The 14,630-nt window shown below is 33.2% G+C and overlaps 1 long non-coding RNA gene across 3 annotated transcripts; it reads left to right on the forward strand.

The window, feature by feature from the left end:
• Positions 1-8,207: 8,207 nt before the first annotated feature.
• Positions 8,208-12,586, forward strand: LOC132302915 (uncharacterized). Of its 3 annotated transcripts, none has more exons than XR_009480979.1 (10): positions 8,208-8,416; positions 8,817-8,887; positions 8,969-9,031; positions 9,251-9,309; positions 9,440-9,526; positions 11,369-11,476; positions 11,569-11,666; positions 11,741-11,907; positions 11,990-12,218; positions 12,313-12,586. It is a non-coding gene; the product is annotated as an uncharacterized LOC132302915 (long non-coding RNA). The 3 variants fall into 3 exon arrangements; XR_009480980.1 differs by having other exon boundaries at positions 8,817-8,842; XR_009480978.1 differs by having other exon boundaries at positions 8,817-9,031.
• The last annotated feature ends 2,044 nt before the right edge of the window (positions 12,587-14,630 follow it).

Genomic DNA, 14,630 nt, shown 5'->3' on the forward strand with positions numbered 1-14,630 from the left:
TGGTTGTTAGATAATATTAGAGTCAGAGACTTACTTATAAAAAAAAAAATTAAAAAATAAACGATATTAGAGTTAGAGATTTTTTATGTACAACAGCCGCTTCATCTGCCCATAGTTAACATTTATAGGTTTACTTGGGCAACACTCACACATCAAACCACAAATCCTCGCCTATATAAATCTATGTATTCTTGTATTATACAAATGAATGCAATACATTGTATTTATTCTTTTTCTCTATACTTCTAACATTGTATCAAAGCAAGTTTACTAAACCTCCCTTATCTCTTCATATTTGTTTTTTTTTTTCTTTCTTTTCATCTTTTTTCTGGCCATTGTTCATCATTTGTTTTGGAACTTATGTTCATTGTTCTCAATGTTGAAAAAATCGTCCTAAAAGGACCTGTCATGTGCCCCCACACGCCATTTGAAGGTTTTGATCTTCATACTGCCGTTGCTACGCCCCACTAGCGCCTCTCACGCGCCACCACGTGCCTTTGCGTGCTGCCACATGCTCTTTTTTTAGTCCTTTTGCACCACATTAGTTGCAACAAGCCACCTGTTTGCCGCATCAACATACAGTCAACAACACTACCACATTAGCTTTATCAGGTCATCCGCCACATCAACTACCCGTCAGCATAAATGTCCCACTTTTGTTGCGTCAATACTACCACATCAGCACTCTGCCATGTCGGACATAGCGTTAGCAGATCCTACTTCATTTTACCTTCCACGTTAGCAGACACATCATCAGTCTGGATAACTTCAACTACTTTGCCACTTAAGCAGTGTCAGAATATTTTTTTGAAGGCACCAATCCAGTTGAATTTTCTTGCTGATTCTATATTTGAAGTCAAATTTTGCATTTGGAATTTTTAAATGGCACAAAATGAGGTTACTCTTCCTATCTTAGTTGTTCTTGAAAGTGATAATTACTCTTTTTGGAGGTAATCTATGCGTAGTTTTCTTAAAGGTTGCAAGCTATGGTCCTATGTCATTGCGGATCGTGAAACTATTCAAGCCAAAGAAGCGTCATCAACGCCTATGCACACATGTTGAAGATTAGATTGTAACAACCATAAGATAATCACATGGCTGCACAACACAGCTAATTCCTCCATTGGCATAGAATTTGGGAGTTATAATATAGCCAAGGAGGTTTTGTCACGACCCGAATCCATAGGACCCGAATTATAATTAGGAAGGGAGACAATCCGAGCTCTTACTCAAGCCCATTTGTAGCGATCCGAAATAGGGGCTATGACAAAATAGGATTAAAAAAACCATCCGAATCAAAAAATCAAAATAAAAAAATCATTTGAAATGTAAATCTATCATCCGTTTGCGGTCCCAAATCTACAAAATAACCTCAAGCAAGCTTCCGTTACGCTATCCCAAATAATCTCTTACTTAAACATGTCGTAAATTATTCATTTTAAATTGAAACAGAGTAAACCAAGATGATTTAAAAACTAGACTCAGAGGGTAATGTGAAAAAGCCACTCCTAGTAGTTTAAGCATTGCCCATGAAATCAGTTCTTATAAGTAAAACTATAGAAAATTCATCCAATATTGAAATGGGGCAAACTAAAGTTTATTTTGAAAGTTGAGTCATGGGAGCATAAAATTGAAAATTTTGGTAATGTTTCAGATGTCGGCCAAAAATTTCACAAAATTTGCTTTCGAACTATGGCCATTGGATAGCAACTACTGTCGAATTTTTATAAAAATAAGTACTTGTTCAAATTTAATGGAATTTTACAGGTAGACTAACATAAAAACCTTGGATAAAAATTGTAGAGAAATTGGAGAAAGATCTGATTCGATTGACTAACGAAGGAATTGATGTGGTTGATGAAGGAAATAAGGGGAAGCATTGTGAAAAAAAATTGGTATAAGAGGATATATCTTTACATTCTTGAGAAATATTATTATTTTTGTCTTATTTAGGCATATATCTTTTATCTTATTGACAAAATCATTCTTATTTTGAAACAAGATAAGTTTAGAGTTTTCAAATTATATGAAAAGAATATAGAGATATTATCACTATTTATTGGTTTTTTTCCTATTATTTTTGTCTTCATTTTTTTATTGATTATATTTGTTTATATGATTTTGTATAATAAATTCGCATTTTTAGATACAATATAACATAATATTTGATTGAAGAAAGAAATGAAAATAAATAAATAAATAAAAGGTAGAAGGAAAAGGAAAAAAACCTGCCAATTTAATGACATCACTATGGGCATGTTTGCCTAATTCGTATTTTTTTTACTTTTGCTAGTGTATTGTAGAGAAGCAAAAGCATGAAGCATATTTGGTAACGTTTGCTATCATTTGAATAATACCGAAGCGCTTCCAAAATTGAGGCTAAAATCAGAAGTATAAAAATGATTTTGTTTACTTCCGCACTGTAGCAAAACATTGTTCCCATATATATATTAACTAACATTTTTAACTAGCCATTCAATTTTTTAAACTTGCAACACTTTTTACAAAAAATGCTTTCATGTTTTTACTTTCAAAAATTTTGTAACAAATTTACGTTACCAAATAAACTTTGAAATAGTGTTGAATACATTCTAAAGCAGAAACACTTATTTGGTATTCATGATTATTTTTTCCTCTTGCACCCAACCACGAACTCTTAGGGCTGTAAACGAGCCAAACTTTCGACAAACAGCTCGAGCTCGGCTCACTAAGGGTTAGGTTCCTTCGTTTAATAAACAAACCAAGCCCAAACAAATTTTGCATGTTTGATTAGTAAACGAACCAATTTCAAATACTCACCAGCTCGACTTGTTCATTCATGAAAATGTTCGTGAACGGGCTTGTTAATAGGCTCATTTTTGATCTCGTGAACATAAATATGCATGTATATTTTTATGTATTTATATCTATATATAATAGGTCCATGCCTTTAAATATTAACTTAAGAAAAGTCCATTTCATCCCACCCAATTCATATAAGAGATGATATGAAAAGAATAAAACAGCATAAGCCCATGTTCCAAGCCCATCCATATTACCCAATGGTGGGTAAAAAATCCGTGAATCCGTAGATCTGATCCGATTTGTACGGATCAAATTACTAGACCCATGGATCAATGACGGATTAAAAAAAAAAACGAATCCGTAGTTCATGGATTGGATCACGAATTGAAGTGATAAAAATCCGATGATCCATGGCCTATCCGTATCATATATATATATATATATATATATATATATATATATATATATTAATATTATATAATAGGGTAACGTGCAAAAAATCCCCCTCAATTATGTCTAAATTTGCAATTAATCCCGCTGGACTATGTTTTGTGCATGAAATCCCCTAAACTATCACATTTAGTTGCAAAATGTCCCATTGTCTTATGTATTTTTCATTAAATGATCATAATACCCTTTCTTATTGAATTACACTTACTAATTTGATGAAATATTCTCTATTAAATTTGCATAAGTCTGCCTTTAACTTTTAAATTAATTATTTAAATAAAAATCTTAAATAGAAATTTTTGAAACAATTTAAGTAATTTCTTAATTTTCTTGAATATATTGCATTAAAAAGAAGATATTTTTTTATTTATGTAATTTATTTATTTTTTATAAATATAGTTTGAAAAAGAAGATATTTTTTTATACTAAATTTTTTTAAAGTGAGTATAATAAGTTGTAGGATTAATTACAATGACACCCCCTGAGGTTTGCTATATTGACAGTTATATACAACTTAACCTTTTTTTGGACAAAGACACCCCCCAAGTTTGCAAACTCGAACAATGACACCCCAAACATGATGAAAGTACATGTTTACTGTAATACCCTAATTTTAAAAGGATAATCTCGGTATTTATTTATTTGTTTTAATTGTAAATTAAAAGTTTTCTTTTCTTTTATTATTTTATTTTATTTTTCTTTTATGGTTATGGTTAGTAGTAATGAGCCAACTAATTGGGTCCCATGGACTACTTGGATAGGAGGTTGGATGTGTATGGATTATTATCCATGGATAATGTATGTATATATATAGATATATATTATATACATATATAAAAAGGAAAGTAATTTATTAATTATTTTTATGGCAATTTGGGTAGTAATATTTAATCTGATGTATATGTTTTATATATAAATAATAAAAATATACATAGATTTGGTACGGGTTATGTTTTAAGTTACTTTATAATATTATGGTAACTTAAGTATTATTGGATAATCCATTAATAAATAATGGAATGTGTATAATTTATTTATTTAATAAACATATACATAAATTATATACGTAACATATTTTACTTACCTTTTTAATATATATATAAAAGAGAAAGTAATTTATTAATTACTTTTATGGTAATTTGGGTAGTAATATTTAATCTGATATATATGTTTATTTAAATAATAAAAATATATATAGATTTGATACGTGTTATGTTTTAAGTTGCTTTATAATATTATGGTAACTTAAATATTATTGGATAATCCATTAATAAATAATGGAATGTGTATAATTTATTTATTTAATAAACATATACATAAATTATATACGTAATATATTTTGCTTACCTTTTTAATATTTTTATTTTCATTTTTTTTAGTTGACTTGGATTGGGAAAAGGGTTAGGGTTATTTTATTTAGCCTATAAATATATAGTTATAGGTTGTAAAAGGGGGTTAGAAATATTCACGTGATATATACTGGAGAGATAGTGTTAGAGAGGGAGGAGGAAAAGGAAGGAATGAGGAGAAAAACCCTATAGAGAGAAAATCAAGAAAGAAGAAGTTTAACTTTCGATCCGAAAGTTTAAGGCAAGTTCTTCTTCTATCTCTTTCCCTTTGATTCGTGTTTCTGTACATGCCTAGGAAATTCCAGAATTTGTTAAACACATAAAATTAAATAATTATGCATGTTTAATTGGGTTAGAACATAGGTTTTATGAAATTGGTTCATATCTGTTCTTGTGTTATGAATTGATAAAATGCATGATTTTGATTTGATTTCTTATGTGAATTTTTACATGTTTAAATTATGTATTTTTCATATCTGTGGAATGATGGAACGTAAAAACATGCCTAAGATTCCTGAACATTAAATAGAGACTAGGTTTGGGTTTTAATAAATTTAAATAGACTCAATCATAATGATGCTTGCTATTTGAATGTTTTAAACAAACGAATGGATTTAATCTTTTAAAATATTTTAGCAATTGAGATTAAATGTGTAGGATGAATTGGATATGGAGAACTCTTATTTAACGGTATAATAAAATATCATCATGTATAAGATTCAGTTTGTGTAGGACATATGATATAAGAAGTTTAAAGAAATAATAAGTCATTCCTATTATGTGATAACTTGATATCATATTTATCATAGTTATTTATGGAATGTTTGATATATTTTCCTTAATTGTTACATCAATTGTTGGATTGTGTGGTTTAATGCACCGGTATGGGACGGTGACATTTTAGGGATGGATTAACTTATCAGTTAAGTCCTACCTATTTTATATAAGGGAATGGATTAACTAAAATGTTAAGTCTTACTTATAATTTAAGTCAGGTCAGCTGAACAAGTTGAATGACTTATGGAGGATTAATTTATTATATAAGGGAATGGATTAACTAAAATGTTAAGTCCTACTTATATTAAAGTCAGGTCAGCTGAACAAGTTGAATGACTTATGGAGGATTAATTTATACTAGATAGGATGGTTACTAGATTTTATATATATAAGTATGGTGCCATGATATGAGCTTGAATCTTAGGATCAATGGTTAGGGCGCGTATATCGCCAGGGATGTGTAGCTAGATATAGTGTAGTTGTGTACCTTGGTAGGTCTAGGTACTCATACCCACTATATGTGCGTTTTGCATGTTGCCTACTATTCAGGTTGAGACAACCCTATAGTCTAGTGAGGTTCCTTTAGTTACTGTTGGATTGATTAGGATGTATACGTGTATCGGATCTCTGCTTGGACTGTAGTAGAGTAGAACTTATTTGTGGGCCTGACCCACCATTATTTTTCAGGTGTTCGTCACGAGTAGAGGTTGTTCGTGCTAAGCGAGGATTAGTCTACTTCATTCTTCCGATGCTACATAGGAGTTCCTTTATGATTCAGTTTCCTGTTTCAGATTACTGTCATTTGTTTAGTTTGGATTTTCTAGGGGTCCACATAGTATGGATTCCTGAGTTGTATTTTGGAGGATCAGTTGTATCAGAAGAGTTTATAAATTAATGAAAATATATTATGAGGTTTATTATTAAATTATCATTTTACTTTCTTGTCAGCATTTTATTTATTCTTCTTTATTCTTTTGTACTCTGTATTCGTTTATTATCAATTTGTTTTGATATCCTCGGGTATTCGGGCGTGGGCCTGGCCAACCCGCATTTGGAAATTCGGGGGTATCACATTTACACTTTGACCACGTAAAATGACCAAATTACCCTCATCCAAAAAATCCCTTCTCCTTCTAATTTTTTGATCTTCTGTGAGCCTTATCTAAAAAATTGATTTGGGTTTTTTTGGTTGATCGAGGTTTTTTTTGTTGATTTATTTGGTTTGTTTGAGTGAGTACCACTTAATTTATTATATTTATTGTCATTACACTCATAGATTTTTATTTTCTTTCTAAACTAAATTATTAGGGTTGCTAACATGATAGAAGATGGGAGAGAATTAAAGGTTAAGGAGCATGTGTAGTTTTGGGACAGTTACATTGCTCAAGGCACCGTTGCGGTGACGGTGCTTGTGGTGGTTTGCTGTCTAGCACCTGTCATGGTGAGGTGGTTGTGGTGGTGTGCCGCCAGTAAGGGAAAGAGAAATATATTTATCACTCTCACTACACATTGGTGTGCCGCCAGTGGTTGTTGTGGTGCTCAAGGCACCGTTGCTGTTTGGGACAGTTAGAAAATGGGAAAGAGAAGATGAGTGTTAAATCACATTTCACCAGTTAGAAATATATTTATCACTCTCATTGCTAAACAGAATATATATATATATATATACATATATATATAAGAATTAAACTGAGCAAAAATTAATTCATTCTATTCAATTCAAAATTAATAATTATTGAAACAAATCAAACAATGACAGTTTAAGAAAAAAGAGCCCATCTATAAAAAAGTCAGCGCCTGTCACCGCCGCTGCCAGTCAGCCGCGCCCGTCACCGCCGTTTCGAAGTCAACCGAGCCAACTGCCGCCGATTCCATCCAGCTAAGCTATCCATCGGCGTTTAGTGCCATCAGTCCGTCGCCCACATCAGTCTTCATCACGGCCGAGCCCTCACCGGCCAAGCCCTCAACAGCCGCCGCGAGTCCTCCACGGCCGAGCCATCCAAATTCAAGCTCTCCACCAGTCGAGCACTCCCTCTTGCTCGCCGGGCGCTGTCCTAAAAGTGCTCCACGACGACTCCTCCACAGTTGAGCCCAACGCTGTCCTAAAAGTGCTCTCCGAACCGTGCTGCGGCAAGGAATTGACCGGCAAGAATCGAGATTGGGGGTTTGAAAGATACTGTGTGTGTGAGATGGAGAAAAAATTGGGTTTGATTCAAGGATTGGGGTTGTGGAAGAGAGAGAGAGGGGTTTGAGGGTGTGGAAGAAGAGAGAGAGAGAGAGAGATAGAGAGATGAGAAGAGCTGTTGAAAGAGAGAGATGAGATGAGACGAGATGAGATGAGATGAGAGGATAGTCTGGTCATTTTAAGTGAGTATTAAAATATATTTTAGGGTATATTAGACATTTCATGTTACTTAAGGCTCTGTTTGGCTCAGTTTTTTTAAAATAGGGTGTCATTGTTCAAGTTTATAAATTTAGGGGTGTCTTTGTTTAAAAAACGATTAAGTTATATATGGCTGTCAATATAGCAAACCTTAGGAGTGTCATTATAATTAACCCTAAGTTTTATTATAATAAGTTAATCATTTAAAAAAATGATAGTTACAAATTTATTTATTTATTTATTTATTTTTATAATTAATTGATACTAACTATAAAATTAAGGTAAATGATATCATTAATATTTAAATAAGAAAAAATATAATAATAAATAATTTAATAAGAAATGACAAATTAAAAAAAAAGAGAAGTATAAAATAATCTTTTGTAATAAATTTTTCTGGTAACAAATTAATAATTTAGGAAACAATTTAGAGGGTTAGTTATAAAACGGAACTTGAGTTAACTTTACTGTTTCTTCATTGAATCAATCCTAACCTAGCCAAAGAACTCAAGACCTAGCCACCTATCTGTGAGAAAACCGCCGCCGCACCTCTCTTCTTCTGATCTTCTCTGCCGTCTCCTTCTCCACAACACTATCTTCATTATTTGCTGACCTGAGTTCACCCTAGGCCGCAACAACGGCACTTTCCTCTTCTGGATCTACACCGTTTCCGGTGAGTTCACAAAATTTCTTCTCTTATTTTGATTTAATCTGTAGCTTTGTTCCATCAGTATATTGATCTCAATTACCGTGTATGTACGTTATTGTGAATTATGTACATATATTAGCTTAATCTTAGGGTTTAGTAATTTGATTCATGTGTTGTTTTACTTGATTGTTGATTGTGTTTTCCAACAAGTTCACTGTAATTTGAATATGTAATATACTAATATGTAGCTTTGTTCTAACAGTAGCTATTCATTCAATTATTTCATAAATGCTTATATTGAATAACATTTATATTACTTGTTGCTCTTTAATTTATTTTCCCTATTTACAATAATTTCAGTTCTGTTTTTTTCTCTATTTTCTTAAATTTCAGACCTTCAATTTTTTTCCCCTTTTCTTGGCAGATGACAACTATAGGAGATACTTGAAGGTTCCGTCCTGCTCTCTCTCTCTCCATATCTTTCTCTACATTCCTGTGAGAAATCTCTGATCTCTCTCTAGTGAGAACTCTTCCATCTCTCTCTATCTCTTGCACATCCTAATCTTTTATCCTCAGAGTGAGTGCTGGGTGGCGTTTTACGGTCGTGCTCGTAGAGTGATATGCCTCCTCAGTCCTCAGGTAGTTCATTTCATTACTATTCATTCTGTTCTGCTATCTTTTATCGTTCTTTTAAGGCCTACAATGATATCTATGTTTTTCTAATTTTATAGTGTTTAGCTGTTTGGTTCTTCTTCCTTCCTTATGATTGTGATGTTAGCTTAAATCACGAATAAAAATAATTTAATTACCAATGTCCATATTTCAGAAAATATTAAATTTTTTCCCAAATAATTGAAGGTTTACTTGGTGGGAAGAGGAAAAAGCTCATTTGGATTGAGTAGATTCGGAAAAAATAGGTATGTTTTTGGAACTTGTTCTTTTGTTAATTAAGGGCGCTACATTGCATTTGTTGTACACACCTAAAGCAGAAACACTCTCATTTGGGGTTTTGTACACCTTTCTCTCATTGTTCGTTTTTTCCTCCAGATTCGGAGGGCAAGTTGGGAGCTACAGTGCCACATTCGGAGCTCCAGAGAGACAGAGGGACGGCATGACCAGATCATTCTTGGAGAGGTAATGAGATTCATTATTCCATATTATTATTAATTAATTTCTCTATTTGATTTCAACGTTTGGTATCCATGATGTCAGTGCTGTGGTTTTTTTAGTGTGATTGATTATTTTCGCTGTTTTGATTTGAATCCTTCTTTGATATCTATGATGTCAATGTTTCATTAATGTATTCGTGGATTTTTTTAGTGTCTTTGGTATCAATGATGTTAATGCTTCATTAATGTATCCGTGCTTGTTAGGGTTAGGATTTTTTTAGTGTGTTTGATTAATTTATCTGTTTTGATTTGAATCCTGTTATCCATGATGTCAATCCATAGGAATCTATGGAAGATGCCTTTTTCCTTCACCATTATGCTTTGGTTTGGATATTGAATGAAAGGTCTTTGGTTTGTGTAATTACTTTTCTGTATTTGGTTTGTGTAATTGTTTGGAAGGAAAATAAGCTTTCGTTGCTTCACAATATTCTTCAACATAAGATCTCCCTTTGGAACTAGTCTGAGATAGAATCCGCACAAACAAGCTACTAGGTGGCTTGTACTCAGACACTACCATTGATCGAATTTCCACCGTATGAGCATACATGTTTGGCTGCCTCTTTCTGGAATATTGTCGTGAGCAATTAGAACATTTTGACTCCCATGGATGCTGATACTGAGATGCTCACCTTTGTCATCATCTAATTTTTTCATCATTGGTTTACTAAGATGTATCTGGCCAAATTTAATCTTGGTCACCAGTGATAGATGATGAAAGCTTCTAGTACTTTTGATTTTAAAAATAACCCAATCACTTGATTTCAGATTGCTAATGGGTGAAAAATATTAAAGGAAGGGGTAAGCACGGAGACTCAATAGAAGATGCCTAAGGCGCCAACTTTGGACTCCCTTGAACCACACAACATACATTAGGGTTCTAAAGGAGAACCCGGATCATACATTGGGGTTTTTGTAGCATTTAAATCACAAATTAATCCCATCAATGGCATTTACGCATCCTATCATAATTGTGTATGGAAATGCAACTAAATGCATAGCTGTCCCAACCTTGGAAATGCAAGCAATCCAAAATGATGAAATCAAAAACATCACAAGTATTACTATTCAGGAGGCTGAATATCTAAACTGGAGGAGTTAACAAAATTTTTGCAGGTTGCAGGAATTTTAGAACTTGAAGATAAGCAAAGGAAAAATGCCGAATGTAAGCGAATTAAGTTACGACGCGATATGCCAAAATAATGAAATAAAAAACATCATAAGTATTCTTGATCTTCAACGCGACAAGGACTACTTGAATGTGAATACATTATGATACGGTCAATTAATGACTATTTCAAGATATGTTAGTTAAATTCGTAAACATGGGGATTATGTGGGTAAGAAATGAAAGAAATTAAAAAAAAAAATTTCGGGAAAGAAAATAAAAATAGAAAAAGAGAAAAAGAGAGAAAGAAAGGAAGGGAAAAAACCAAATGTGAGAAATAGAGTGGCTGTGTGTTAGATGGACATCCCACGTTTGCGTCAGCGGGCAAGATGAATGAGTGAGAAGACTGTTCAGTTGACTGATTAAAGACAAAATTAAGACTTACTACTTGGTTGTTGGAAACTTTATATGCTGCAGGAGTGATTTTTAGGGTTTTTGTTCAAATGGCTTTAAATTTTAGACTATCTTTTAAAACAAATCTGGCGGTGCCATATTTTATTTCGCACGCTACTGTTTTATGGGCAAAATTTTGAGAATTTCCATATTTTAGTAGTATGAGTTAGTTTTTCCAAACAATTTTTGTTTTATTGTCCTAATTTACTTCTGAACTTAAACCTTATTAATCTTGTTTATTTGTTGTAGGATCCTGACGGTTTTCATATCAAAGGCCTTTTAATTAGGTTATTTCATAAATTTTGGCCACCTTTGCAAGATTTCATTCTTAGCAGGGTTTATTACTCCGATTTGAAGGTGCGAATTAGTAAATAATTAAATTTTAATCAATTTGGATTTTGTTTTTAAAATGTTTTTTTTTTTTTTTTTTTTTTTTTTTTTTCATACAGGCTACCAATGCAAGCACAATAACATTTTATTCCATTTAAGGAGTTTGAACTGGGGATTGGGAAGAGAACCAATTGAGTATTGGATGAAATACTATAAGGTTGGTCTATATTCAAAGTTTATATTTTGATTGTTATTGTCATTATAGTAGTAATGCATTTATTTTCCTAGCAGAGTTTGGTATCAAGCACACCAAAGGAAGGGAAGGAATACTTCCTCAATATGGAAAAACACACAAAAAAAAAATGTTTAAATGGGAAGGCGAAGAGGATGACAAAGTGCTTAATCTTGTCTTTAGTAAGACAGAAGTCTCTAAAAGGAAGGAGTGACTGCTCCAAAAGGTTGAACAGTTTGGATGAAAACGACTCAATTTACAAATATCATTTATAATTTAATCCGACTCATAATTTGTATGTTTTGCAGCCCGACGACACTTATAATACAGAGATAACATATTCTAACTTTATGAAGAAGGTGCTTATATATGCGGGGGCTAATCTTCAGAGATCCAAGGCAGATTCAGATAACGTTCTCTGGCTAATCTTCAGATAACGTTCTGGGTCTTATTTTCAAGCCAACTTATTTGATGGGATGGTTAAGAGATTATTTATGGTTAAACTCTTCCCAACTGATCAATGGATATAACCCTTTGGTATGAATAGTTTATCAGTCTGGGCGTGGATGTTTTTATTTGGGCATCTTGTTTGGGCTACTGGTTCTTAATTTCATGGTGTGGATATTGGCAGGATTGAAACTTCAGCATGGGCTCATGAACAGACACCTTTGGCCAATTTGATTTGATTCGTTGGAGAGAGAAACCAGTGGCCCTTTCCATTGTGCAAGCAGGTTACATACGGTGTTGTATTCGCAAGAATCTCATTTCTTAATGTGTTGTATTCGTAATAATCTCATTTCTTCCCAAGGAGAGGGGGTCCAATTAATTCGTTCTTTAACAGGTTTATTGTATGAAGTTATAGAATTTGTGTAATTTTATTTAGTTAAAATTATTATTTTTCTGAATCTTTGGTGAAGATAATAATGATATATTTTTTCAAAGGTAAAATCAAATTTTTTTTTTGTGTTTACTAAAGTTAGCATTTTTTTTTTTTTTTTTTTTTAAATTTATCGGCGTATATATATTATGAATATATACTATATGCAAAACTATATTATAATTTATATTTAAAATAAAATTTAATTATTCGGCCCTCAAACCAAGATTCGTGACTCCCTCAAAAAGAAAATTAGAAATAAAAGAAAAATTAATTAAAAATAAAAAAAATAATAATAAGAAAAATATTTTTTAATAGTACTTTAAACACTATTTGCTACGGTATCTAGACCTGGGCCAACTGGTTTGGGCTTGGCTGGAATGGTCTGGGGTATTTAAGGGTGAAGTGAAGTTGAAATGGATTTAAAAATAAACAGAAATGAAACTGGTTTGGGCTGGATGTAAAACAAAGTGGGCTTAACTTGGTTCAAAACAATGAAATGGGCTGGGCTAGGACATACACGGATTTGGTTTTTTTTTATATTTAAAATGGGTTGCTCGGCTAGTGGTTGAACTGGGTTAGAATTTAAAAGAGAAATATGCTAAACTGAGCCACACACGGATTGGACTGGTCTAAAAACAACTGGGCTGGGTTGGTATTAACTCTAGGCTAAAATTAAAAGGTTCTCTACAATGGGATTGGGCCATTAATTGACTTCTACAAAGTGATGAAAATGGGACTTGTAACGAGATAGGTCAAGCAGAACAAGAGCAACGATATAAGGAACTAAAATAATCAAATGAGGACAAACACGCCCAGAATAGAAATAAAAATACTGACTTTTTTTTTTCTTTGTCAATAAAACCTAAAGCTACAACTAGTAGAAGAAATAAATCAATCTAAATTAGGGCTGTAACTTGGGCGGGCTAACCCAACCCAACCCAGAAATTTTGAAATTTGGACTTAAAATTCACAAATCGGGCTCATGTTCAGGTTGGGCTTGGGCTCAGCCCGAACCCAACCCAAAACCCAAAATAAAAAAAAAATTTATTTTTAAATTTTTTTTTTTCTCCTCTCTCTTCTTTCTCTTTTTGCAGCCGTCCCCTCTGTTGCCGCTGCCGCCGCCGTCCCTTGCCCTCAGCCGCTGATCCACTGCCGCCGCTGTCACTTCCAAAAATTAAAACAAAACTCATACATACAAGTTAGCAGTTGCAGAGAGAGGGGGGCAAGCTTGAGAGTTGAGAGATAGTGGCTGAAGCTTGCGAACGACGAACCTGAACTGGAACAGCGGGCAATGGAAACTGAAAGATATGAGTTTTGATTTTTTGAACAATCTGAAATGATATGCCGATATGGGTTTTGAACTTTTGATTCTTGAAGACAGATAAATAAACTGAAATATATGGGTTTTGAACTTCTGATTCCTGTAGATTTTGTAAATTTGCAGTTGGAAAGAGAGAGAGAGAGAGTTGAGAATGATACCAGAGATGGAGGCCATTGGGGAGGTTGAAATGATTTGCCCTAAAAATATTTTGTTTTTTAATAATAATATAATCAAATATATATAAATTTTCGGGGGGGAAAAAAAAAAACGCAACCTGTTAACCCAACCCGACCGACCCAAAAATATTCAGGCTGGGTTATGACCATAACCCATGTTGGGTACAATTCGGGGTAGCCCAACCCAACCCGTTGAGGTTGGGTTGAGATTGGGTTGGGTTGGGCCAGGCCAACTTTCAGTCCTAATCTAAATTCAATTAGCTTTCTTGTTGAATTCCTCAACAACGACATCAAAAACTTGATGTAGAAATTTTAAATGTTTATTTTACTCACAAGCACACGAATCTATTGTAGTATAGAAAATGCAAGTGCGATTTTGAACTCAAGGAAATGCATTAAAAGAATAACTAATGCAAATAGACAAGGCTTCGATCGATTATATAACAGCTCGGTTGACTCCCATTACTCGGTCACTCTTCATCAAAGAGGATAATAGTTTGCTTCAATTCTTGAACTATCTTGCACTTTTACCAAAGAACCCAAATCCCACCTCCCCAACTGATTACAGACCT

The sequence above is a fragment of the Cornus florida genome, unplaced genomic scaffold, assembly GCF_030987335.1.
Source record: "Cornus florida cultivar Cherokee Brave unplaced genomic scaffold, ASM3098733v1 CherokeeBrave_3.0.0_Hap2_Chr04, whole genome shotgun sequence".
NCBI classification, from domain to species: Eukaryota; Viridiplantae; Streptophyta; class Magnoliopsida; order Cornales; family Cornaceae; genus Cornus; species Cornus florida.